Genomic DNA, 27,539 nt, shown 5'->3' with positions numbered 1-27,539 from the left:
AAGAGAAGGCAGTCCTCTGGTTCTATATCTTTTTATAATACTTTAGAGACCAGAGAATATTGGAATCAGGAGATTTATAAAACACTAGCCCTCCAGCTTTCCAATGTTTGGTTTTCCAGATGGTACATTGCATATTGTGGTTATTCATACAATACAGAGAAGATTAATTAAAAGAGCAAAACATGTAAGTGTCTTTTTAAATCATGACTTTAATACTCTCCTTTCTCCACCTCCAAAGATTTGGATAAAATATTTTTCCACATTGGAAGTATTTTTATTTGCAATGCAAATTCATAGTGTGGACCAATCCTATAATTATTCAGGCCAGACATCTCTAAAATGGTAAACATAAGCTGAAGGTTTACCTGTAAATTTGTGATATGTATTCAAACTCACTGATGATTTTAGATAAACGTAAGTAGAGAACCTAAAGGAAAATATTTACTTACCTTAGGGAAATAAAGCTTGGAAAGCTGGCATCAACTTTCCTTCTGTCATATAAGCCTTGCTTACCCCTACTTCTGACCATTTACTCACATATTTCCATGCAAACTTTCCTCTTCTCCGCTCCTTTGTATTAGTTTATATTCAGTGGTTACTTTAAGTTCTACCTCAAAATTAGTTTCCTCCAAGTTACTGTTCAAGATTTTCCTACTCTGAAAATTTCTTTACCTAGATTTACATTTAGTACATACCTAATCATTGTTGTATGTATATGTTCTAACTTGCTAATATGTTATTTTGCCATTATTCTTGGATGGGATTGTCTTTTTTACTTGGAATATATGCTTCTTAATATCAGAAACTTTGTTTCAAGCTTGTCTTACCTGCAGTCCAAGGGCCAAATGTAGCCCAGCATGGCTTTTAATGCAGCCCAACACAAATTTGTGAACTTTCTTAAAACATCATGAGTTTTTATTTGCATTTTTTTTTTAGCTCATCAGCTATCATTAGTGTTCATGTATTTTATGTGTGGCCCAAGACAATTCTTCTTCCAATGTGACCCAGGAAAGGCAAAAGATTGGATACTCCTGCTTTATTCCATTAATCTTCTACTTACTTAGGGGTTAAATGTTGATGGTGGAAAAACACATCATTAATATATTAAATGAGAGAGTTAAAATAAACAACATTAGAAAATACTGAAATCCTGAACTTTGTCTGATGAGGTGAAATTTTGATAATTGTAAAGTATTATCTTTTGGTTCACAGAAACTAGAGCCCAAATGCATAATAGAGAGATATTGTAGCATAGAATTATATGTGAAAAGGCCAGTGTTCTATTTGGCTCTAAACTAAGTCATTGGAGATCAAATATGTGTGTTATAGAAATGATACCTATTGAGAATGGTTGGAGTTCATGATACAAAAGCTGAAGGAAGGCTCATAAGATAGGTAAAGTGGATAAAAGTTCATGAAAGCCTTGCATGTCATTATCTTTAGGCCAAGATTTATTGAGCACTGAACAGATGACAGACCCTGAAACTAATCAATTTTTATATATATGCACACATATATATACACATATATACATACATATATATACACACACACACATATATATATCTCATTCAATCCTTGCACTATCCCTAAGATATAGGTGGTTTTATCCACACACTATAAATGCAAAACCTAAGCCTTAGGGAAGTAGAATACCTAAAAATAATTTGAGAAGTTTGTATTGGTTATTTGCTATGAAGTTGCAAATAACCAAAAAGAGAATAGTCAATGAAACAATTTATCCAAAAGAGTGATAGTGTCAGATATAGTTATAAGACAGAGGGAAACTTCCTTGATTTTCTATAGAAAATAGTAATCTTGAGAGGCGGGAGATCTGTATGCAATTTGGAGAGGGGAGGATAAAACTTGAGATTTTGGTAACCTCTCTACTTACCCATTTGAGAATCTCTGTTTGACAAACAATTGTTGACAGCAACATGGAAGGGGGACTTCTATTATGCTCACTTCAATTTAGTATTCTAAGAAAGAGAATGTTTGGTCTGTTTCTGCATGGTCTGTTCTCTACTTTTAATACATCATTTATTTGCAAGGCACTAATTAAGATAAATTGATAAAGTGCCTGTTACTCAGGGTCAAGCAATTAGGATGGTGAAGGCACAACATCATTTTATAATGAAAAAGCCGGATATGTATTTAAAGAAGAGAATATTTGTGCAGTGGAGGAAATATGCATTTGGAGTGATTACAAAATATAACTTTTTCAGGGTTCAGCTTGATATAAGTAGATAATTTTTCACAATCATCTTCTACATTAGAATGGATTGTCATTGAAATAGATGAATTTCTAATCACTGAAGGTTTTAAAACATGCTATGCAACCTCTCATCAGAGGCATTATTCTCTCCCAGTTTTTCCACTGGATATGTGAAATTCTTTAACACCGATATTTTCTATGTTCCAAGCCTACTCAAACCAGCTTAACTTACAAAGGAATTCATTAGCTTATGTAAATGGAAGTCAGGAGATAGGGCAAGCTTCAGGAATAGTTTAGACCCAGAGGGTTATCTACCCTTGACACCAGAGGTTAAATTTCATTTCTCAGGTTGGCTTTCCTCATGTTGACTGTAGGTTGGCATTGATCTTGAGTTGCATGCATCTTGGTTCATATTTAGACAAAAGAAATGTTTGTTTCAATAAATTTACCACATTCAGTTTCATGTCTATCCCTGATAGTTATAATGGTGGAGGTCTGGGTTATGAGCCCATCCCTGACCCAAAACTGTCAGAAATAGATTGTGAATATATTGATAAATTTGGCATATTCCCCTGAGCAAGAGTCTTCAAACTTTAGCATCGTAAGAATCACCTGTATTGTTTGTTAAAATACAGATTCCTGGGCCCGATATCCAGAATTTCTGCTTCAGCTGGTATGAGATCCAATTATTTATATATTTTTCTCTTATTGCATATGTTTATTGTATGCAACATGCCATTATAAAATGTGTATACATTATAAAATAGCTAAACTGAGTAATTAACATACGCACTCCTTCACATAAAATTTGCATTTAACACCTCCCCAGGTGATGATGGTGATGAACCACTGCCTAGGCCTCATCTCAAAATAATTCAATGGGAATCTCTGAGAGGAGGGAACTCAAGCATCTGTATTTTTTAATGTGCATGCAGATTGCCTGGAAATCCTCTTAAAATGCAGATTCTGATTCATTAAGTCTGGGCTTGAGATTCTGAATTTCTAATAACCTCTCAGATGATACTGATGCTTCTGATTTGAGGTACTGACCTGAACAACAAAAACTCGACAAAATTCTGGTTGAATTAATATGAGGAAGGGCCAGGTGTTTCCAGTGTGTGGACGTAGCTGAGAATCATTTTCTGACATCATCAGGACCCAGGAATTAAAACTCAGTGCAAGACCAAGAAGAGGAGTGGGTTTCTTCTGGAAAGACAGTCCCTTTGCCAGACAGTGGGTAATTGGATTGGTTGGGTGATCTTTGAGGTTATGTTGTAACTTTTAGTTCCCAGGAATTGTCTTGAGTTCTTTGTGTTAGCCCATAAATAAGCAGAACTTAGCTTCAGAATCAATTTATAGTTGAGAAATCAACTTAAATATAAATATTTGTTTTGTTTTGTCAACTCAAAAGGAATCTGAAATCATAAAAATCTTCTGGGCTCCATTTCTGGGCTCCAAGTCATCTTGTGTTTTAAGTCACCAGCATCTTAATCTTTTTTTTTTTTTTTTCATCTTAATCTTTTCTTAGAAACTTAGGCACTTATACAGCTGTCATCATGGAAAAAAAGTAAGGGAAAAACATTTTCACATGCCACACAGAATTTGGATAAGCACATCAGTGATTTTTTTCCTAACTCATCTCCAGTGTTTAGTTTACCTTACCAATGTGTCTTGCTTACTAATAGCTGCTGATCAGAGCTGAATGAATAGATTTGTTTATAGGAAAGATTTGCATGATTGAGAATCAATAAGGCACGTTTAAATCCTCAGGTGATATGAAGAGAGGAAATGGGACAGATTAAGCTGGTGAGTGTTTACAATTTAATTGTGAGCAGACAGGTGGAAAAAATCTACTCTGGGAGAAAAAGGAAAAAGAAAAAGCTCTATGATGTCGAGGGTGAAAATATCAGGAAAACATAAATACGGGAGTCTGGCTATTTTAGGCCTATGCCTTAGCCCACACTCATTAAAACTGATTTGAGCTAGTGGTCCATCTGTCCGTTATTAATGGGAGAGAATGGCTTCGGCAAGTAACTCATTAAATATGCGGTCTGTGTGGCCCAATGTGAAGTGAGGTATCTAAATGGCATTTGTAATTGCTTATGTGAAACTACTTTTAGAAGTGTCTTAAACCACAAACAAAAATAAAGAGAAAGGAAGAAGAGACATCTTTCTGCGGATGCTTTTGTTGTTGCAGGTACCTATTATCTTTAATTCTGAAGCCTGGTTGGTGGAATTGAGATGAACTTGTTAGGGTCATATTTTAAACCTCAGGTAGCACTTCCCCCAGCTATCCACTATCTTTCCATGGCATATTTTATAGTTTAGATCTGCAGGGTAAGCCTCATAAAAATTACAAATTTTATCACCCCACATTAAAGTGACTGGTATGACGATCTGTATGAGTTAAGAGCATGGCTAATTATCTACCTCTTAGCATTTGCAAGGTCAGTGCATCAACCGCTAAGAAGGTCAGTACTGGGTGAAGGGCTGACAAGAATTTGGGAGGTTTTGTGAAAAGATCAATGACCTTCATTTGTCTTAGGAGGCAAAAGAGGCTGAAACAATTCCAGCAGAGAGCAGCAATACCTACATCCGCATGGCATCGTGTCAGAGGCCAGCAGCAGATGGCAATAACGATAGTTGTAGCAATAACAACAATTACCAATAGAGTTTATTACTCTATGTCAGGCTATTTATGTGTATTCTTCCATTTAATTTTGAAAACAACCATATAAGGTTTTTATTATACTCATTTTACTAACAAAGAAGCAGGCTTTGATTTTAAGTAACGTACCAGAATGAGTGGACCAGACATATATAACAGAAGTATGACTTTTGAATCAAGGACTGGCAGGCAGGTCAGCACTCCAGAAAACGATGGGTACTACAACTACTATCCTATAATTCATAGTGTTCTGGCCATGGTCAATGTGACTTCCTCCAACTGTATTCTTAGAATACTAACATTCCTGTTAAGATGTTACCGAGTGTTCTTTGTGTGTGAGTGTGTGTGTATGGTTGGGGCAAGGGGGTTCCTACATGGGGAGGAGTTGGATAGGATTTATGAGAATGTTGAGTTATATCATTTTTAGCAAGTTTATCTCTTGTATTAGTTTTGCAAGGAGAGATACAATGAGGAACATGATCAATATATTACAGAATATTATCTCCAGTGGACCACAATTTATAAAGAGATGAACGAGGAAAAGAATATAAGATCAACAGTTAAAAACCTAGTGTCTTAGTCTATTTGGGCTGCTATAACAGAATACTGCAAACTAGGTGATTATAAACAACATACATGTATTTTTTTACATTTCGGGAGGCCAGAAAGTTCAAGATCAAGGCGCTGGAAGACTTAGTGTCTGGTGAGGGCCCGCTTCCTGATTCATAGTTGTCCATCTTCTCACTGTGTCCTCACATGGCAGAAGGGATGAAGAAGCAATCTATAGCAAGATAGATTTTATATTTATATAAGAAAAGAAAGCAAAAAGTATCAGACTCATTGGTGAATGTAGTAGGTCAAGCCATAAGAGAAAGTAAGAATGCAGACTTCTAGAAGATAATAAAGAATATATGGCAATTAAATAGTTGGACCTCAACTTGCTTCTCAACTTCTTTATAGCTAAAGTGTCTCAAATTTAAGTGTCTTTACCTAGTGACTTTGCCTTGTCACTTGGAATTGAAAGTTTGTTTTCAAAGTAGAAAACAAAAACCAAAGAATAGGAACAAATTATATTTTTAGGGAAAATAAGAGAAGAAACTGCAGAAGTTTAGAGAAAATTAGGAAACAGCACCAGAGGATTCCATCTGCTTGATCAAAAATACACATTTTTGTACTTCTGTATATAGAGACCTTACTTGAAATGTATACCTCTTCTTCTCTCCAACACTGTATCTCTGCAATTGCCCTAATTCGATATGAATTATAAACATAAAAATGATATTATAATATGTGTTCTTCCCCTGTGGGTCCAAGATATGTCTGCCAACTAAGATTTTCAGAATATAGAAACAAAAGAAAAAATAACATCTGGATTATAGCATCAGAGAACATAGTTTAAATGGGAATTTTTTTTACCTTGGAGATGGACCAAAAACAACATCATAGAAACCCTTAAACCATCAGGAATAGAAGAGCCTCACATCTGGCATCTTTTCTACTAAAACAGGAAATTCTTTTCTTGACTAAGATGTTGCCCCCCCTTGGCTGGGTGCAGTGGTTCATGCCTGTAATCCCAGCACTTTGGGAGGCTGAGGCAGGTGGATCACAAGATCAGGAGATTGAGACCAGCCTGGCTAACATGGAGAAACCTTCTCTCTACTAAAAATACAAAAAATTAGCTGGGCATGGTGGCACGTGCCTGTAGTCCCAGCTACTTGGGAGGCTGAGGAAGGAGAATCACTTTAACCCGGGAGGCAGAGGTTGCAGTAAGCTGAGATCGGACCACTGCACTCCAGCCTGGGCAACAGAGCGAGACTCTATCTCAATTTAAAAAAAAAAAAAAATTGCCCCTCTTACTAAGTGTACTCTACAGGATTTATTTGAACCAAAAGTACCTGTACGCGTAGAATAGTAGTACTTTGGCTCAAGAGAGTTAGTTAAGTCAAAAGAGGGCTTGAGGGACCAACATTTTCCAAATAAGAAAACTGATGCCTGGTACGGTGCCATGCTTTCTCAAAGCAGGTTGATGACAGAGCCAGGGCTTCAAGTCTCCAGTCACCCTGTATGCAACCCTTTGAGAAGCTGTCCACGTGTCATTTTTATATCTACATTCTCAAAACTGTAGTGTGTTTTATAACTCAAAGAGTGTCAGAGTTAATTGGAAGTCAAAAGAAGAAAGTATCCAATTGAACATCTAAAAGAAAACAGATTTCAAGTAGGCACGCATGGAAGGAGAATGACCTGTGTTTCTGCTTTAGAAAGTGATCGGGGAATGAGGCCAAGTACTTAAGAGTTAGTTAATATTTACCATGCTGTGCTATAATCACAGGAATCTGAGCTGATGCTGTTGGGTAATAATGGTCTCCATCTTTTCAGAAAGCAGCTTCTACCCAGCCATGGGTACGGAACAAACAAGACTGTGGAGAGACAGCTCTGAATTATTAAAAGCCTCGTCTACATATGAGGATTAATTGTGAGTTCTGAATCAATATTTTATCATTTTAGCTAGTGAAACATTTATGAGACAGCCCCTTTTTTGCAATTTCCCCAGTATAATTAAAAGAGATCTAACCTTTCAATTGGCATCTTTTTCTGCTTATACCTAGATGACATTGATTAGCTAAGCCCTAATCAAGCTAGGAACAGTCTCTTAGACCCTCTTTACCCAGCATCACTGTACCCATATAACCTGTACACACACAATGCTTAATATATTAATTTATTCACTCACTAAGAAAATACATGTTGAGTATTCACATGAAAATCACTGAAACAGATGCGATGGGGTATATAGTGATAAGACATACGTAGTCCTGGTCCACCCACAAAACCCAGATATCATTATGATTAAGCACCTACATGTAATCCAGCTTGCTTTAGGTCACGCCACTGTGTATGTATGTGTGAGATGTGTGTTTTTGTGTGTGCGTGTCTATGTGTATGTGTGCAATGGATGTAGTTATTGATTCACAGTAACAAAACAAAAAGCCTAAATTCTCCTGTCTCCTACTTAACATTGTCAGATATATTCTATATCCTCTTTTTAGTATCCTTCCTAAGATATTACTTTTTTGAAAGCTCTCAAGAAGTGATTCACATAGAAGCAGTGTAAAAAAATGGATGTGAGCATGAGCTTGCAATTTGAATCCAGACTACACAGCTTAATAGTTTTGCGACCATAGACAAGTTTCCTAATCACAGTTTCACCATTTGTAAAATGAAGATAAACAAAGCACTTCCCCCACATATTTGTTATAAAGATTAATGAGAATAAGAATATTTGGTCCACTGCCTGATGTAAAATAAGTGATCCATTGTTATGTATTATAAATATGTGTATAGTTATATGTATCGTATATTTCATTGGCTCTGAAGTGCATATTTTTCTATTTCAGCATCTTTGAAATTGGGATGTGATTTAGAATCCACAATGTCTCAGATGTGATGAAAGAGAGAATTATATAAAGCACAAATTTATATAACAATAAATGATATGTATCATGGGCTCACAGACAATCACATCAGCAATGTTAATATTTCTATCTTTTAATTCCTTCTTGATCCAGTTCAGTGTGGTGAGCCAATGTTTAGGTCCAGGCACCATGATGTGGGCTTTATAGCAGGGCCCCAGCAAGACTTCATGCTGTGTTGTTGTTGTTGTTGCTGTCTGCTGATACCTGAACTGGGGTGTCTAGCAGTCAAATTCTGGTGCATCAAGGTAACTATGGAGAGCATGAAGGCTTGTTACTACAAGAGTGATTTGAGCTTATTATGACAAAAGTCAGTCTAATTTCTGCTAACGTGGGAGATCTTTTAGCTATACCTTTGTATCATCTCTGTTGCCCACAACTCAAGGCAGTTCAGCTTGGGACTCCTTATACTTGAATGTATTAGTTACACAGCTCTTTTGGGTTTGGTTTGCAGACTGTCCTTGAGCTCAGGCTGGAGAGAGAAGTTAAGTGACTGGCAATGTGTGCTTATCACACAGTGTCCCCTTTCTCAGGAAAATACGAATGTCTGACTCTTACTCAAAGACAAAATTTTTCCTAGGTGTCTGATCATTCCCAAGTTGCCTGTGTGTGCTGCACAAATATCACATCAGAGTGTTCAGGCGGGCATGTTCATTGTGTGTTGTGGCAGTCCTGGTGTCTGTTCCTGTGCTGTCTGTTTCATTTGTCTGTGTTCAGGTGCCTTTCCTGCCTTTCCCCTGCTTGGTTTCATATCACAGGGGATTGACACCTGCAAACACTGTTTCCCAGGACTCCCTCTCCTGACTTCCAGCTAGATCTCGCCAACAGTGAACACTCACAAGAGCTTGAACAGAAGGAGAAAAGAAAAACCTGGGTTAGTTGCCATTTTCTCTGTTTTTGGCAGTGTTCTTAGAGAGGACTGCACGTCTCCTATGGTTCCTGTTCTTGTTGGACATCTCCCCTTGACCTCACCTCCTACCATTTCTACCCCACCAAGGTAACCAGTCTCTCGGACTCTGGAAATTCCATTCCCTCCCTTATTCTTATAGCCTAAGGGTGATAGCAACTTTCTGCTTTTGCTAATTTGGGGGTTACCTTTTTATCAACTCTTTGGTATTTCAGCTCCTCCCACATGTTTGTAGTTAGTTTTCTATTTTAAAACCTTACTAGTTGGCTACCTGGAATGGGTTTCACTTTCCTGATATAGCCCCATGTAAATAGACCTCAGGAGTCCCAACCCTACAAAATACCTACCTAGGTGTATCTCAACACTGGTGAAGACAATACAGACTTAGCTTGGATCTGTAATACAGGCATATATTGAATCAATTAACATATGGTCAAATGTGAAGACAGAGTCATTCAAGAGCCATCCGGAAAGATGGAACTTTTGAACGAGCTGATAGAAAAGATGGTGAGGGTAGTGATGAATGTTTCAGTGCATGGAGTTCAGGATGAGGCGTGGCACTTCTGAAAAATGAAACATCACATTTATAGAATAATGAATCATTTAGGCTGGGCCTGATGGCTCAAGCCTGTAATCCCAGCACTTTGGAAAGCTGAGGTCAGAGGTTCAGTTGAGCCCAGGAGTTAAAGACAACCCTGGGAAAGAAAGCAAGAACCTCCTCTACAAAATAATATTAATACTGCTAATAATAATAATAATAATAGAATAATGATTCAGTTTGGAGTATGGTATACTGTGGAAGACAGGCAAGATATTACAAATTAATAACAATATCAGTGACAACTAATATTCTCATTTTAATATTTGCCAAGCACTAAGTGGTCAGTGTACGTTCTGTAATTTATCCTTAGAAAACCTTGTAGTGGAAGCATTGTAAGCCACATATAATGATATGGAAACATAAGGTGAGAGATGAGCATAACTCTTTTAAGTAGAAAATGAAAACTAAGTGGCAGAGCTAAGCTATCAGATGTGATGCCAGCCCCATCTTTTCAGCCCAGACTTACTTTTCAGCCTTCAACATGCCAAGCTGATGTCCACTTTAGGGCATTTTTACTTTTGCTTTTATATCCTTGGAATGTTCTTTCTCCTGATCTTCACCTTTTCCTCTTTTTGACATCTAGAAATAGTGTATCCGTGTATTTGTTTCTGATTATTTTCTCCTGCTCCTCCTACTTTAGTTAGAATATAAACTTCATGAGAGCAAGAACCTCAACTACCTTTCACTGTTGTATTACTTGTGCCCAGAACAGTACCTGGTATGGAGCTACATCATAATTATTCATTGATTCGAAGAATGGCACATAATAGGCCTTTAGTAAATATCCAAATATCCATTCTCAACTCCCTGTGTGTTCAAAAGTCAATCTCTCAGCCACTTTGAAGGGCAAAGACTGCATACACATAAAGGTCAATGGATCTGCTTTTAGGAAAAAAAAAAAAAATAGGGCAATCTATAAGCAGCAGGATTTGGGACAATCTCTCCCAGCTAACTATTATCGTTTAGGCTGAGAAATGAGATTCGTACCCTGCCAAACTATTTATACTTTTTAGGTAATTAAAGTAATGAAGTTGTCTGGGAGCACAACACATTGTATGCTATCCCCTCAGGTCCAATTCATCTGCTTTAGTTTCTGACTCCAGTTAACAGTTTTATGTAGGAAAATCACATAGAATAGTGGGAATTCATGCAGAGCCGCATGAAGGAACAAGCTATTTGTTATTTCCAAGAGAGAAATGAATGAGGAAAGGAAACAGGGCTTAAGTCTGCTTTCTCTGTTTCATGCAATAACTGTGTATTTTAAATAGGCCTAATGAAGCATGGGAGTTTCAGCCTGTGCAACACGAGCCCTCTATGTGGACATTGGACAGCACTTTGTATTAAAAAATATATACATAAATGTAAACATATAGAGACTATTTTGCCAGAGATCAGTGTAGCATAAAGGGTATGTGTATTCCTATAGAAATATGATCTCAAACAGGACAGAGAGCACTGTTTCTTCAGACAAAGCCTTAGGCGGGAAATTGCCTCTGGGGTGGATAGTTTGAGCTTCTGCACACCTTCAACAGCCTCTTCCTTTCTACAAGTTCAGCCTAAGAGGCAGAAGTCTTAAGGGAGGCTCCCTTGCATCTATTCCGTCTGGAGGAAATGGCTTTCCTCATTCCCCACCTCTTGGACAGCAGAGACCTTGGCTGCAGGCCAGTGGGAGCACAGACATGCCCGCCAGTAGGTTGGTTATGTTTTCCAATTAGTCACTGCCAATCTCTGGAACATTTTCTTTCTTTTTTTCTCAACTTTTCCCCTCATTTGTTTCACTATGTAGATGGCTTTCAAATTTTTCCTCAAATAATTATAAATATTCCATACCATTCCAGTCTAGGTGTAGAAAGAAGAGTGAAAATATGTTCAGAACACCCACCAGGTTGCCTCTCATCTGTGCCCATGACAGTATTGGGGGGCAAGGTAAAGAAATCTTCAGATCCGCCTATACACACTGGAAGCCACAGGTGGAGCCGATTTTGCTGTTTTTCATGCTGATGTGTTTTACTACGATTCTCTTCACAAATATCCCTTCAAAGATCACCTTCCATTCAGGTCTGATATTCAGACCATGTGTACTAGATTGGCTATGTCTGGTCTTTTTGTTTATTAAAAACACAGCAGAACTATTTCCATATCAGCTGGTAAATAGCCATGCCCTGAGCCCCCTAGTTTCCCCAGCTGCCCGGGCCACCTTGGCTCAGAACACTTGATTTTCAGGATCCAAGTTTGTATCTGGCCCCACAGGTGGTCTGTCGACCTCTGTTTCAACACTGTGGATGAGAGCAGTTGTGACTGCCTGACCAAGTTTTGAAGATTAGGAATAGCACTCCTGCTTCTAATAAAAAAGAGGGGAGGGGTATCTTTATAGTACTGTCAAGTCTTCCCTCACTTTGAGAATGGCTTAGATTCCATGAGAAGAACTAGAAGCCCTGTTAAGAGGCAAACCTGCACAACACAATACAGGCTTGGGGGTCAGCCTGAAATGCATTTAAATTTTACTTGCCAGTTGGATGAGTTTCTGCAGTTGTCCTCTCCAAACATTGCTATCACGTTTTGTCTCTGAACTTCAGTAGCCTTATCTGTGAGTCAGAGGGTAGTAATTGGAATGCAAGCAAGAGGAATCAAAGTGACTGATATTTGAAAAACAATTTTTTTTAGGTTACAATGAAAAAGAATTTACTGTAGTTCACAGCATGAAAGGAAGAATTGAGCAATGAAGCATTGTCGGGAAGAGTAAAAACCACAGCAAAACTGGGTGTTTCTGAACAGATAGCTGGGCTTCAACTATGTTCCATCTCCCTTTGTATTTTATTTTATTTTATTTCTTTGAGACAGAGTCTCTCTGTCTCACCCAGGCTAGATTACAGTGGCACGATCTAAGCTCACTGCAACCTCTGCCTCCAGGGTTCAAGCGATTCTCCTACCTCACTCTCGAGTAACTGGGATTGCAGGTGTGCACCACCGTGCCTGGCTATTTTTTGTATTTTTAATAGAGATGGGGTTTCACCATGTTGGCCAGACTGGTCTTGAACTCCTGACCACAAGTGATCCACCTGCCTCAGCCTCCCAAAGTGCTGGGGTTACAGGCGTGAGCCACCATACCTGGCCATTCCTTTGTATTTTTTTAAGATTCATATTTTTGGGACAGAGAATCTGGTTGTGCTAATTTGTTCTCCTGTCTGTCCCTATATCTAGAAGAGCAAGTCTGTTTCATTGGCAGCGCCAAAAGAATAGGGAAGAGGAATTTCCTGAAGAAAAGAAAAACAATCAAGTAAACAACAATAATCAAGATCTCTACTTATTCACTAGACGTTAATCACAGGGTACCACAGAGTTTAAAGGAGATAACATATATCAATTGCTTAGCTTAGTATGTAGTTCAAACACTCAGTAAATAGATGCTAATAGTGTAATGAATGATAATAAAGTGGCATGGGAGAAATATAATATCAGTGCTATTAAAAATAGCAGCTGCTGGGTGCGGTAGCAAGTGCCTGTAATCTCAGCTACTCGGGAGGCTGAGGCAAGGAAAATCGCTTGAACCCGGAATGTGGGGGTTGCAGAAAGTGAGTGAGATCACGGCCCTGCACTCCAGCCTGGGCAACAGTGTGAGGCTCAGTCTCAAAAAAAAAAAAAAAAAAAAAAAAAAAAAGTAGCAGCTGCAGTGCTGGTAGTATGGTGAGAATATGGTCTTCTGGTTTAAAAGGCTAGGTGTAAGATCAATGGCAAATCTGAGACTCATTTTCTTCATTAAAGAATGAGGGATATAATAGATTTTTTGAGTTACTAAATTAAATAACATAATGTACATAAAGTACTTAGCACTTTTTTGGGTTCCTGGCTAAGTACTAAATTTTTTATGCATGTGTATATGTCCTTATGTCTATATATACCTCTACACCTAAGTTTATATATCTTTATCTGACATATATGAGATTATATCTTAGGACTTTAAAGGAATCATAAAATCCATGATTAAGGTAGGTTTGAGGTTGTGTCTATCAGTAGACACAGTCTTTCATTCTTTCATTGACCCCCTTCCATCTAAAAATAGGCTCCCTTAGTATCCACATGTAGATAGAACTTGCATTTCATTCTATAGAACATACCTGCCTCTTGCAGTCTTTGTGCAAGAATATTGTTTCCTCATCAGTTTTAAGGGTGATTTATTGTTGTTTTTGCTGTTATTATTTATTTTCAAACCCCACATTAATTATTTAAAATTAATAACAGCTGCATTTGTAAAATAAGATCTAGACAGAGACGAAAGAATCTGCTCATGAAGCAGACCCCAGTCCTGCATGACTCGGTGCCCACTCCATGCCCCTCTTCTGTGCTTCCTTCTGGAGAATAAAAGTTCGGAGCAGAGGGGTTGATGCCTTTAAGAACAAATGGACACTTTCCCAGTGACTTCCTTGGGAATTGCTCCTTTGCTCTCCTATCTGAAGTCCACCTTAATAAAGCAGCTGGCCCTTTGTACTGAAAGGAGGTGTTATCTCTTTTCAGGGAAATCTCTGCTTTGAGTTATTCGTCTTTGAAAGTAAATGAATTAATGAAGTTGTCTCACTACAGAAGAGGACACATTCTATCAACCTAGGTCCCAATTATGTGTTGTGTTTGGTGATGTTACAGAATAGAAGGGGAGGAACATTAGGCAGAAATAACATTAAAATAACTTGAGGTCGACAGATGATGGAACTAAGTAGTTGCGGTAGTAGTAGTTTTCCCCAACCGCTGTTGTCCACTACTTAATCTAATTTAAAAAATATAGCTAATTGTATACCCTTTGATGCAAACCTAGATGTATTTAAAAGTGGTCCCACTCAACTATTTAAATAAATTATGATGCAAAGATATAGTGTAGCACTGGCATCTGTTCTTTTTAAAGACTCTATAATGACATAGGAGAAATCTTTCAAATCTATTGTTTGGTAGGGAAAAAAGTCAGGATTCAAACATGATGTAATATAATCTCAAATAATACGCTTATAAATTTGTTTAAAAGGCAAGTATTCAAAATTCTACTTTCCAAATATTCTATAAGAAATATATGTTTCTTTATGGACATAAAAACAATCCATAACTGCTCTGCTCTTAAAGAGGGCCTCAGCAGTCCATTTATCCAGCCTATGGATCCTGGTAAGGAATGTCACTGGACCCACCCATCCCTGGAAGTCTAGGATGCCCTCATCCCTTTTCATGAAATTTATTCTTCTACATGTGACTGCCCAGGAAGTTACTTTAGTCCACTTACCATACATCTGAGATAAGATTCAAAGTCTGCACCTGACCACGTTATTTCAATTTGAATGCTGGAATCTTGCCACTTCCATACTGAATTCATACTTAGGAATTCCATTATATTCCCCAATTCATTTTTCCACCTTGTTTTATTATGTATGTACCTAGTAAGCTCTCTCCCTCTACATTGTGGACTCTGTAGAGGACATAGAGTGTCAGATTCTGTAATACATTCTTAGTGTTAGCAGGTCACCAAAGAGCAAACAGTGCTAAAAATGGGTATGAGCAAGGTCTTCTTAATGCCTACTGCTTTGGGGTCTGCAAAGATTGCTATATTCCACATCTTTTTTAAATTTTTTTTTGTCAAGGAGACAACAAGGTGAGATAGATCTGGTGATTATGTGGTGACAAGAACACAAATAACTATATAGTTATAGGACAGAAGATGTTTCAGGTTCTCATAGTATAAGCAAAGACTTGAGAGATTCAAAGGAGATCGAAATCATATGGTTTAGTGGGTTTCCGAGGATGACTGATGAAGGATTTGTCCCTCATGATGGGACCTGAAGGAGATAGAATTTTGTAGGCAGATAATAGGGTACTTGAAGCAAATGCAAAGCATGAGTAACTGGAAAGTATGGATAATTTCCAAGATGGGTATATCTCTGGGAGCAAGATAATTTACATCTTACTGTGTCATAAGGAATAATATAGAGAATGTAGGGTACTTAAGTCAAGGTTCTATTGCCAAGGTTAGTTTGTTACAGGGAGGTTCTTTTCAATTTGGTGGAAACTGGAAAATTACAAATGGTTTTCATGTAAAGGTATGATATTACTCAACTGTGTGGAAGCCTGATTTATTTAGAAAGAATCTAGGGATGGGGAGACTAATTAGGGGGTTATTATATTATTTCCTTAAAGATAGAAAGAGAAACTTTAGAGTTGCAGCATTGGGAATAGAAAGGAGAGAAATACTGAAATATACAAAATCCATGTATCTAAATCATAGCCATTTTGCAAGGTACATAATGTTCTTTACAACCTGTACTTAATTTATAACTCATGCAATAATGGATTACAAATCTCACCTACCCACATGCATTTCTGCCTCCATGAGCACATCATTCTTCAAGCAATTCCACCTCATTCTCTAGTCTGTTGTTTTGTGCATGCCATCTTTGTCCAGAATACCCTCTCACTTGCTCAAAACCTGCTTCTCAGTATCTATTGACTCCTCCAGGAAGTTCCATTGAATTTTTCTGACAGTATTTAGTCTAACATTTGATAATGCATGGTAATCTAAATGAATGCGTATCTGTCTTTCCCACTAGGGCCTGAGTTCTCACTCCCAACCTTAGGATATCTGCAAATTCGAAAAGCATTTCTTTTAGGCCCTCTAAGTCATTTCCCCAAATATTAAACAGGACAAGGCCAAGGCCCTGTCATCCTCCAAATTAATTTTATTTTAAAATATTTATGGAGGACTGCACTCTGATGAATGCTGTGCAGGATTTAGAAGAAGTAAAATATATAGTTCCTGTTCCCAAGCTGCTCACAATATAGTGCAAAAACAAGACAAACACTTGTAAAACAATTCGAGGACACACATCACATTATATAATTAAGGGTTTAATTGTGTGGTGAAGATTTACAGGAGACTTAAGTGGAGGGAGATTGGAGAGGAAGAAAAAGTCAAGAATGGCTTCATGGACAAGATGGAAAGAAACAAGAGAAATAGCAAGAGAACTGGAAGGTGTTTCCTAACTAAACCACCTGCTCTTTTTCCCTTGTGACATATGCCTCTGAGACTTGTCTGGGACAGATGGAGACATGGATGTGCAACGGCTCAGAGTCAGGGTATGAGGCAGGAAAGGACATGAACATAGACATTTTGAAAATAAAGAACTAAACCAAAAGTTTTATGGGACAAATCAGCTTTATATATGAACAGTTAGTTTCATCTGAAGTTAGAAATAGAGTTCAGCTGGCATATTCACTATCTCTTTCATCAAGATTCAAAAATAGTTGGTAAACCACGAAGAAATTGATTTCTTTATAATAATTACTAAAAGGTCCTTGTATCCAAATCTTCTTTCTTCTGAACAATTCAATGCAGTCAAGGAATTGAACTTTAGCTCTTCAAATGAGACAAATTTTAAACAACTATAGACATAAACATCAATGGTGATATTTATTTGAAATTATTTGTCTTTGATCTCTTTTTGGCTTATTCTAGAATCAATGACAATACATGATTTGCAGAGTATAAAAACCTGGCTCAAATGAGGTATCCTCAGAAATGAGATGTGTTCCATTTCCACATTAAAGCTGCATAATGTTAACATGGTGTATAGAATAAGAGGTTGCCATCAATGCAATGCTGCAGTACCATATTTTGTCCATAACCATGTTTTTCTTCAATATCAAGAAATCAATTTTTATGCTGAGATTTTTAGTCCATGTGCCTGAGAATTAATAATTGTGTAGAATTGAGGATGAGCCAACAAATCAAAATATGAAGCTAGATTTAATATTTGTATCTTCAAGATGGTTTGCTGATTTTTTTGTATTGGTATATTTTATGAACACCACCAGCAAAAGCATATACACACACACAGACACAGACACATATATGACAGTATATATACATATATTTTTGCAACACTATATTTTTCTTGTGTAATATTATTGAAGCAGAAAAATATTTCTCTGTAATCTTTAGGTTAATTTGTATCACTTCTTCTTATATAATTTTCTCTCTGTATGACTGAAGAAATATTTGGGTTGTCAGGCTTAGTTAAATATAAAGACAACAATCAGTTAGAAATAGTGAAAATGCACACGTGGTATGTTTTTCTCCATCTGACTTTACTGCCTTTTACCCACAAGGTGGCACTCTCTAGATATGTCTAAATTCAAGCCTTTTTAATAAAGATACATAAAAATAGAAATCTTCCTCAACCAACCTTCATTGTTAACAGCCTTCCCAAAAAACAAAGTGAATTCACAAATGCTGTTTGGAAAACTAGTATGGTTAAATGTATCACATAGATCCCTAACAAGATGTCACTGTTTATATTGTAAATTTGTAAAGTCCTTAATTCTGGATCAGTCAATTTAGGTCTGATCTTGTTCTCAGTATGAACAGGAAAGCAGATTGTCCCTACTAAATCTGATTAGTCTTGAGGCACCTCTATTCAGTATTTCTTCTTAGGAAGTACACATGCACAGCTCAGAGGATGGAGTTTACGGAGAGAACTGGTGTGCTGTGATTGCAGTGACCATATGTCCCCAGTTTTTTTGGACAAAAATAATTTTAAATGGGCTATTCTAATAACCACATCTGGATATTCATATTTCTAGAGAACATCTTCCTTTTTTTTTTTTGAGACGGAGTGTTGCTATGTCACCCAGGCTGGAGTCCAGTGGTGTGACCTCAGCTCACTGCCAACTCCACCTCCCGGGTTCCAGCAATTCTCCTGCCTCAGCCTCCAGAGTAGCTGTCACTACAGGTGCCCACCACCATACCCGGCTAATTTTTGTATTCTTAATAGAGACAACGTTTCACCATGTTGATCAGGATGGTCTTGGTCTCCTGACCTGTGATCCACCCGCCACGGCCTCCCAAAGTTCTGGGATTACAGGCATGAGCCACTGTCCCCAGACCCAGTGTTTTAAAATTCAAAAATAGTTAATATTAAAGACAGTCTTGATTTCCTTCTCAACCAAGTGTACATGGAATTTGTTAGCAACATGACAACAGATGTTCAGTCCTTTTTTAAGTTCACTCTTGGCCCTGGGAGATGTCCTATTCATTGGCCAGTAGATGCACAAAGATAAGTCTCTGGCGGCTAGATCCTAGGAACATGTCCTCCCTATCAGCTTTCACTGCCTTTCTTAGAAGCTGTCTCAGGAAAGAGATATGCCCTTTGCTTGAGACACTTCCTTTGAAATTGAACTCTTAAAAATCAGAGAAAGCATCCTCCAAAAATAGTTCCATAGCTCTACATTCTAGTTTTTCAGTCAGAATTTTATAAAGCCTCTTTCCTTACCATTAAATAATTATAAAATAAAGAGGTTTTCAGTAGAGAAAATGATATATTTTCTATATCATACAATTGCTAAGTACACACTGGGTAGTGCCTACAAATAAGAATATTAGAGATCTTCTCGCCCATCACCAACCCCTTTATGTATATAAAAGAAAAGCAAGTCATACTGTAACTGGTTGCCACTATGACAGGTTACAGTAAGGTAACAGATTTGTTACAATCCACATCTCTGCCTTTTACTTAGGTAGAGATAAATCGGCAACAAATTCTACATTCTACTAATGATTCTACTAGAGATGCAGTTTGCTTATGTTTCAAAGCATTTTCTTGGTACATGGAGCAGCTGATTAAAATGTCCATGAGGGGAAGCTCATGTATAAAATGAACCAAATTTGAATGAAAGGAGGTGGAGCCTGTAGAAATTTCAAATACAGAAATTTGAAATTTCATGAAGTGGTAATGAACATGAAGTGGGTAATAATTACCTGGAACCAGCAAAATAAAATAAAATAAAAATTTGATTAACTAAAAATTGGGCTAGACAGAGAGAGGCATTTTGTAAAATTTTCATACAAACAATGTCCTCCCTTGTATTATTGTGAAAATGACAACTGGGAGGAATTATGGGCTTGCAAAATTGACTAGATGCAATAAAATGGGAATTTTGCTTTGGGAAGCATCTTTGATGCATATGATATTGTGAAAAGCATTACAGCCCCAGCATAAATAATCTAGGTATAAGTATACCTGATAGACACTTGCAGGCGGTAATGTAAGTGGAAAGTAAACAGAAGGATTTGATTTGATTTAAAATGAGGAGGGAATTTGATAAAACAGAGACTATGATAGAGAAGTCAAATGGAGGAACAGGAGTTATAAAGCAGAAACAAATCAGCATAAAGAGATGAATATGAATACAGAGATGAGCGAAATTTCAGCCCAGCACTAAATGTGTTATACATTGGGCTCCTGCTGTACACAAAGAATATGTGCTACCTGACCTCAGAGGCTACAAAGGGGAACAGCATGACACAGAATCTTTTACCAATAATATTATAATCTTATTGAGGAGAAAAGATATAAATACATTAAACAGTTAGGTTTAATACAAACATTAACAATACAATAAAATTTTTACAACATAATACATGAAGAGTTACAGAGAGACAAATCACATACCTGTAAATGGAGTTTATCATCAACATTAAAAGGAAAAAATAGATAATTCATATCATATCAATTTCTTGGACACACTTTTATACAACTGTTTGAACTCTGATAATAAGAACTAACACCAGCTAAGGTAAATGATATAGGCATATCGAAACTTTGCTTTAGTATTTATGGTTTTCCAAAATGTAAGCTTCAGCCTTTGTGCTCAGCAATTTAAAACTGTAATGGCTATGTTTGATAACTTGGAAAAATATGCTTTCTAAGTCCTTTATTTTTATATGTTTATTTGATTAAAGCAAAGGAAAAAAAGATGCTAAAATAGAAAAATGGTCTCTATACTTAAGTTAATTTAGCTTGAGTACCAATATTTTTTAAATTAATTTTTGGATCCCAGGGAGAATCACTCACTCACATTAGATTTTCTTTTTTAAATCTTGCCAGTGGTCATTAATTATGTACAATCATTTGTGACATTTAAAACTGTTAATTTCCTTTGTGATTTAGGCTGTGGGGATTTTATTTTTCAAGGAAACAGTTTCTCAAAACCCATACTTTAAATGATTTTAAAAATACCTCAATGAATAGTAGCTATTTCTTCTTATTATTATTATTAATCTATTTGAGTACCTAGGTCGGGAACTATGTATACATCAACCTAGCTGAAAAATTTGTAGTTAAAACAAGTCATTCAAAAGACAGAAACACTCAGAGAGGTAAAGTGATATTACCCAGCTAGAAAATGGTTGAGGGAAGGTTTATTTCCAAATCTGCCTAATTCCCAAATCATTGTTCTTTCTACCAGTGAATGCTGCCTCCTTAGAGAGAACCATATTGAGGTGCTGCCATATTATAGATGCCTCTGTGTGTGTGTGTGTGTGTGTGTGTGTGTGTGTGTGTGCACGCTCACGCACGCTCAGAGGCTTTCACACAAATTTTTATATCCTAAATAAGTCTCTAACCAGTTTTATAATTTGGCAAAAACTGAAGTGCAAATTAGAATTAGATTATTTGTTTTATCTTTTCTGTTCTCGGCCTGCACTACCTTCATCCTACTTAAGAAAAGAAACTTCGTTTGGTGGCATGAAATTGGTTGCCAATGACTCTTAGGTGTCTTTTTGTTTTTATTTGCTTCCAGGGACTGATATTTCAATGGCTGCATAGTACCTGACCTAAAGAGGATACTCAATAAATGTCCCTGAAAGACTGAATGGTATTAATCTGTGTTTATATCTGATTGTTCCACACACAGCCCTTGTTTACCCTCAAGTCTTGAAAACACCCAAATACACATTGCAATTTTACTTATTAAATAAAATGTATTCTCAGATGCACTTACATATGGACAATGTTTTAAAACTCACTTATATTCGCATTTGAAAAGCTTGTATCAGACCATTATATAATCTAAGAATTATTAGGGCTCTTAGAGATACTGTGGTTGAACCCTTTCATCTTACTGAAAGATAAAATTGAATCTTTGAGAAAGTAGGACATCTTTGTTTTTAAATTAAATAAGATTACAAATTCACCTAGGACATTTAGAGATGTGTTTCTTTCAATAATAGTAGTGTTTCCTTATGTTGGTGACTACTACTTCCCCTGCTGGCTTACCTGTTGTAGCTGGGTAGAAGGCAGTGTTGCATGGAGTGTTGGGGTCCGAATGACCTGAATTTGGGATATAACTCTGACATGCTTGACATGTGGCTTTGAGCAAATTACACAATTTCCTCTACCCAGAATTTCATTTTTTAAATAAATTAAGCATTATAATAACTATCTCCAGAAATTATTTTAAAGATTAAATGAGATAGTGCACGATAAGAACTTAGCATAATCCTCTTACAGTGAATGTTCAATAAATCTCAGGTTTTAGCACTGTTGTGACATAACCGCTGCCTATAGTCTTTGGATTTGAAGATATTTATTTAACCTCTCTTAAACACATTGAAATGAAAAATGTTAATCATTCCTGCTCTGCCTACTGTAGCACTCCTACTGCGATTCCTTACCCTAACACCTCCTTTACTGGCTTTTCTCCTGCTCTGAATTTCTTTCTCCACTCGCATCATCCTGTTAAATTTTACCTTAAATTATCTATGTGCACCCAAACCTTTGACTCAGGCTCTGTCTGTAGGAGAGTTCATCAAAGACAGCCCTTTTAATGAATTCACTTTCAGAGGTAAGTAACTTAAAACCAAATTTAAATGGATTGTTATGATAAAGAAATTTATTTGATTCACACAGTTAAAAGTCCCAGAGAAAATATTTATTCCTGCACTTTTACTAAAGTGCCAGTATTCCAAAGATTTGATTTCTCTCCACCACCTTGCTTAGCCTTCTAATATACCAGCTTTATCCTATGGTTGCTATCCCTCATGATCCCAAGATGTGTTCCAGAAGCTTCCACAGTAAGATGCATTGTCATTTATGTGAGATGTGAACAACGTGATGTCTTCATTCCAGGGTGCTTAGAAAATTTCCTGAGATTCACCCTGACTGGATCAGCATATGTTCCATGACCATGCCTGTCCCAATCACTGTGACCAGGGAAATTAAACAAGTGGATTAGCTTAGATTCAGTTATGAGTTTCAGCCTAGAGTGGGTAAAGGAAGCAGCTTCTTTGAACCTATAGAGATTCCCAAGCAGAAGCTGAAGCTGTTGGAAAGGATAAACACCTGGGAAGGTGGTGAACAGGTAATAAAAAATGTCGGCTGGGTGTGGTTGCTCACGCCTGTAATCCCAGCACTTTGGGAGGCCAAGGCAGACGCATCACTTGAGGTCAGGTGTTTAAGACCAGCCTGGCCAACAAGGTGAAACCCAGTCTCTACTAAAAATACAGCAATTAGCCAGGCATGGTGGCACATGCCTATAATCCCAGCTATTCGGGAGACTGAGGCAGGAGAATCACTTGAACCCGGTAGGTGGAGGTTGCAGTGAGCCGAGATAGCACCATCGCACTCCAGCCTGGGTGACAAGAGCGAAACTCCATCTCAAAAAAATAAAAATAAAAAATTCTACTACTTGACTTCACATGATTGCAGTGAAACAAGAAGGAAATGATATTTGTGAATATTCTCTGCATAGTATAGCTATAAGGTGGTTTACAAATATATAGTTATTATCATCTGATTTTCCTTAGCAGGAGCATCTCAGGGAGTCTATCCCTTTGTCTTTAGCCCAGACCAATGACTCTATGCCAAATAGTACCAAGACCAACTTCAATTCCCCTTGGTGCTCAGTGAGAGTGGTTGCTGCCTTTTGAGCCATGGCACACCAGCAGATGTGCACGGGCAGAAAAGCCAAGATAAGTTTCTATATAGACAGACAGAGCAATGCATGTGTTCCTCTGGGCAAGATTTGATATTCACTGAAACAGCTGTTATCTCTCAGCCATTGCACATAAGATTGAAATGAATAGGATATTGTTAGTATAGACTCAAGCAGGTTTTTTTTTTTTTTTGTAGCAACAGAACTACACCACACATGGACCATTCTGCCATCTATGAGACTGTTCAATTTTGTTCCTCACAAGAGGAACGAAATAACTTGAATCCACAGAAAAACATTATAGTCTACCCTAAATATAGCATGCATTCTGCTTTCCATATTCCAAAGCTCTGAAACAAATTCAGGAAGTAACTTTGACTTCTTATCATCAACTGTGATTTATTTAAGAATAGCATTCCAAAACCTGAGTCCCAGAACCAACTAAATTAAAAAGATGAAACACATTTCAAAATATGTGAGGGTGTTTAGATCAAAAGGATCCCAAATGCTGTAGTAAATGTCTCAGTAAATAATATCATGGGCACTTCAAATATGAACAAGTGATGGTCAGAGCACACATAGAATTTTTAGATGACATTTAACAAAATGCAGTGAAGATGGCCAATGTAAATGTTTTTCTTTTTTTCTTAATAAAAGAACATAGAGGCCATATGCTGAGGCACAAACAGTTGGAAAATGCACTAATCCAGGAAAAAGAAGCAGATCAGCATTAATCCTAGCCTTGCTTTGTAGTGATAAATGTGTTTTTTAAAATGACGAATTGAACACATGACAAGAAAAGACATTCCTGGAAAATAACTAGCAGTTGAGAACATATCGCTACCTTGCAGAAACCGACTCATAGTAACTTATACTGAAACATGAAGTCAAACAAACAGACTTAGAATTAATAAACCACAGCAATAACTCAGGGTATTGTGAAATGACTGAAAAAATAGTCTTTACTCTGCAAACTTTTGGCACAAAGCTGCTCCTTTAAACCTGCTTGTTTTTGTGGGAAATCACATGTGATGGATGATTCTATGAGTAAGAAATCATGAATATTTCAGGCTATAGTAGTCGATTAAGTACACAGGCAGGAAAGGTGAAGAGGGAAATAGCTTGAATTGGTTATTGGCCATGTCTACGACTTGATGATACATTTACAAAAACCCCCAAAGCATCACCTGGTTTTATGAGTTGTACCCTATCATCTGGTGCCACAGGTAGGGTGTAGTAACGTGACCAAATCTGGGCCAATGGTATGGGAGAAATGTTGCAGGGAAAGATTCAAAATGTCACTATACAAAAGACATGTAATATGCAAGATTGGGATAGAAGGCAACTACAGCAACTCAGAGGCAAGAAACTGTTTCAGTTCATTCAATAGCACTCCAGAGGACACATTCATACAAAGAAGAACAAGGAAGTCAATTTCAACACAAGATAAAGGAAAACTTTCTACCACTGAAAGCAGTTCAAAAGTAAAAGGTCTAATCTGGTCCTTTCCAATGACTGTGGTCAGAGACCTCTACACACAGAGATGTTGGGCATCCACCTCAGGACTGAACCAAATAACTAGGTGAGGATGCAAAACCTCAGGAGGAAATCTTTTTTATGTTTATTGCCAATACAATATTCATTTTATTTATTTGGGACTTTGTAAGTGAGGAAGGAATTTCTGGAGCATTTGGCAAACATTTTTACAGAGATCTGCAAACAAGGAAATTTCACTGAAGTTCTCAGAATTTATGAATTGCAGGACAAAGTTATTGGCTTTAATTTCTTTGAAAATAGATTTTTTTTTCTAAAACGAGAAGTGTGTATATTAGGACTGAAATTGATGCAGATGCAAAATAGCATTTAAGAATAGCATTCCTAAACCTGAAGGCCAATATGACCAAAAGAGAAAGTTAAAATTTAAGTTGTCAATACAGAAATGTTATAAGATTAAATGAGAATACACATACTAAAGGTATGTCATATAAACACTGGTTCCCCATTTTACTCAGAAGACATGCTTTTATAGGTGTATGATAGGAATGTACAAATTCTAAAAACCTCTAACTTGATAGTAATAGTCTACAGTTCAGAAAATCATCCACCCCAAGATTTTAATCTTTGGTTATTTAGTCAGGGGTTCTATAGTGTTTACGAGTTCTTGGAATGGGAGTGTTCAGGTTTTCTCTGCCTTGAATTGTGGTTTAAAAAACTCCTTGGGATATCCTGTTCAAAGTACAGTAGATGAATCAAGTTCTGGTCATGTCCCAGCTATCGATGCTAAAATGGAATCATCTCCCTCAGCAGCTAAGGTTCCCAGCCATAAAGGCCAGGCTTCTCTAAATGAACGTTTCAATGGGTTTATTGACACTTACTGAGGTTTTTTGTTTGTTTGTTTGTTTTAGACAGAATAGCACAGTCTCTGTTATCTCATGGAAACAAGATGGTAGAGTTCTGGCTATGGTGCCCTGGTTCAGTTGGACATCAAGGCATAGCCCACTGGGTATGAGAAAGTATAAAATGTAGTACATTTGAGGTTCCCTGGTAGAAAACAAGAACTTCCCAAACATGAAGAGATGCATGGAGAGAAACATGGAGATAGCATGCATGTTCTCTCCATGTATGAAGAGAAATCTTATTCATAGAAGACTTGAGCTAGAAGGGGATAAACTGTGACCTTACCAGGAAAACAGTCTTGAAAGGTTAGGTTATGATGATGTGGCAAAGTACAGGTCTTTTTTTGTGCCTGCTACCTTTGTTACTGATGGAAGTTCTTCAGAGTGGCTCTTTAAAGGAATAAGATATTTCAGTATCTTGCTTAGTTACAAGATCCGTACTTTTTGAGGTCTTAGCCATTACACAGTCACTTCTTAGGTGCAAACCAGCCTTGACATTGCGGTGACCTTATGGACTGGGCACCAAGCCTGCTACAGGCCAAGAACCACTCCCTACCTTACCTGAACCACTTAATCCCCCAAACATAGGACATCTTATACATATCTCTCCAGACAGTGAGGACTAGCCCCTTGCAATTACCCTCTCAAGGAAGATGACAAGGGAATTCAAGGTGACTTGTCAGTCTCAGTGTGTACTCTGAAATGTTTGGCTCTATTCACTGAATAAATGAAGATGCCAACATACAGTCTAGTGATGTTTCTATTAGGCATAATGTCATAAAAGCTATACAATAGTGTTAATATTTAAAGCAAATACTCCCTCAGTATTTCTTTTCAAATCTTTTAAAGTTCATAGGTGAAATTTTTAAGGTAAACTGTAAGATAACTTTGTAAAAAATGTCATCAGGATTTCAAATATGTTTGGTACATATATATTATTTGCAGAATTTTGAAAATATTAGATATATTTACTTCTTCCCACCAGATGGTTGATCTATTCCTACATTTATTCGAACTTTTTACACATTTTATGATGAATTTCTATAGTTTCCTGATTTTGGTTCTAGACTTTGTTTTATGATGAAGAGTTTTGGAATATAAAAAGCTAAGAGCTTTATATATATTATATTCTCACTATTATATCTTCATTGTTTTAAAGTTTTAAAGTTAATTTTCTTTCATTTCTAGGGACAACCATATCATTTTGAAGTAAGGTCTGTGTCCTTGTTCTCATTTATTATAATCTCAGTTGACTTTTTGTATTATTCCTGATCTTAGGAGAAAGCATCCAATCTTTCACCCTCATGTATGAGATTAACTGAGAGTTTTGATAGATGTCCTTTATCAGGTTGAGGAAGTTATCTTTTTTCCCTATCTTGTTGAGTGTTTTTTTTTTTTTTCTAACTGTGATACGAGATTGGATTTCTTTTCTATTTTTATTTATTTTATATATATATATTTTTTTATTATACTTTAAGTTCTAAGGTACATATGCACAACGTGCAGGTTTGTTACATATGTATACATGTGCCATGTTGGTGT

At 37.0% G+C, this 27,539-nt stretch overlaps 1 long non-coding RNA gene across 1 annotated transcript in view; it reads right to left on the bottom strand.

Moving 5' to 3' along the window:
- Positions 1-5,504: 5,504 nt before the first annotated feature.
- Positions 5,505-27,539, bottom strand: part of LOC144331407 (uncharacterized) — a 48,582-nt gene continuing 26,547 nt past the window's right edge. Inside the window, exons 2-5 of the long non-coding RNA XR_013398504.1 lie at positions 10,328-10,440; positions 9,608-9,655; positions 7,192-7,269; positions 5,505-5,664 (exon numbers count right to left, since the gene is read on the bottom strand). This is a non-coding gene — a long non-coding RNA (uncharacterized LOC144331407). The remainder of the gene's footprint in view (positions 5,665-7,191; positions 7,270-9,607; positions 9,656-10,327; positions 10,441-27,539) is intronic.

The sequence above is a fragment of the Macaca mulatta genome, chromosome 9 (genome assembly GCF_049350105.2).
Source record: "Macaca mulatta isolate MMU2019108-1 chromosome 9, T2T-MMU8v2.0, whole genome shotgun sequence".
NCBI classification, from domain to species: Eukaryota; Metazoa; Chordata; class Mammalia; order Primates; family Cercopithecidae; genus Macaca; species Macaca mulatta.
This window is presented reverse-complemented; position numbering and strand designations above follow the sequence as displayed.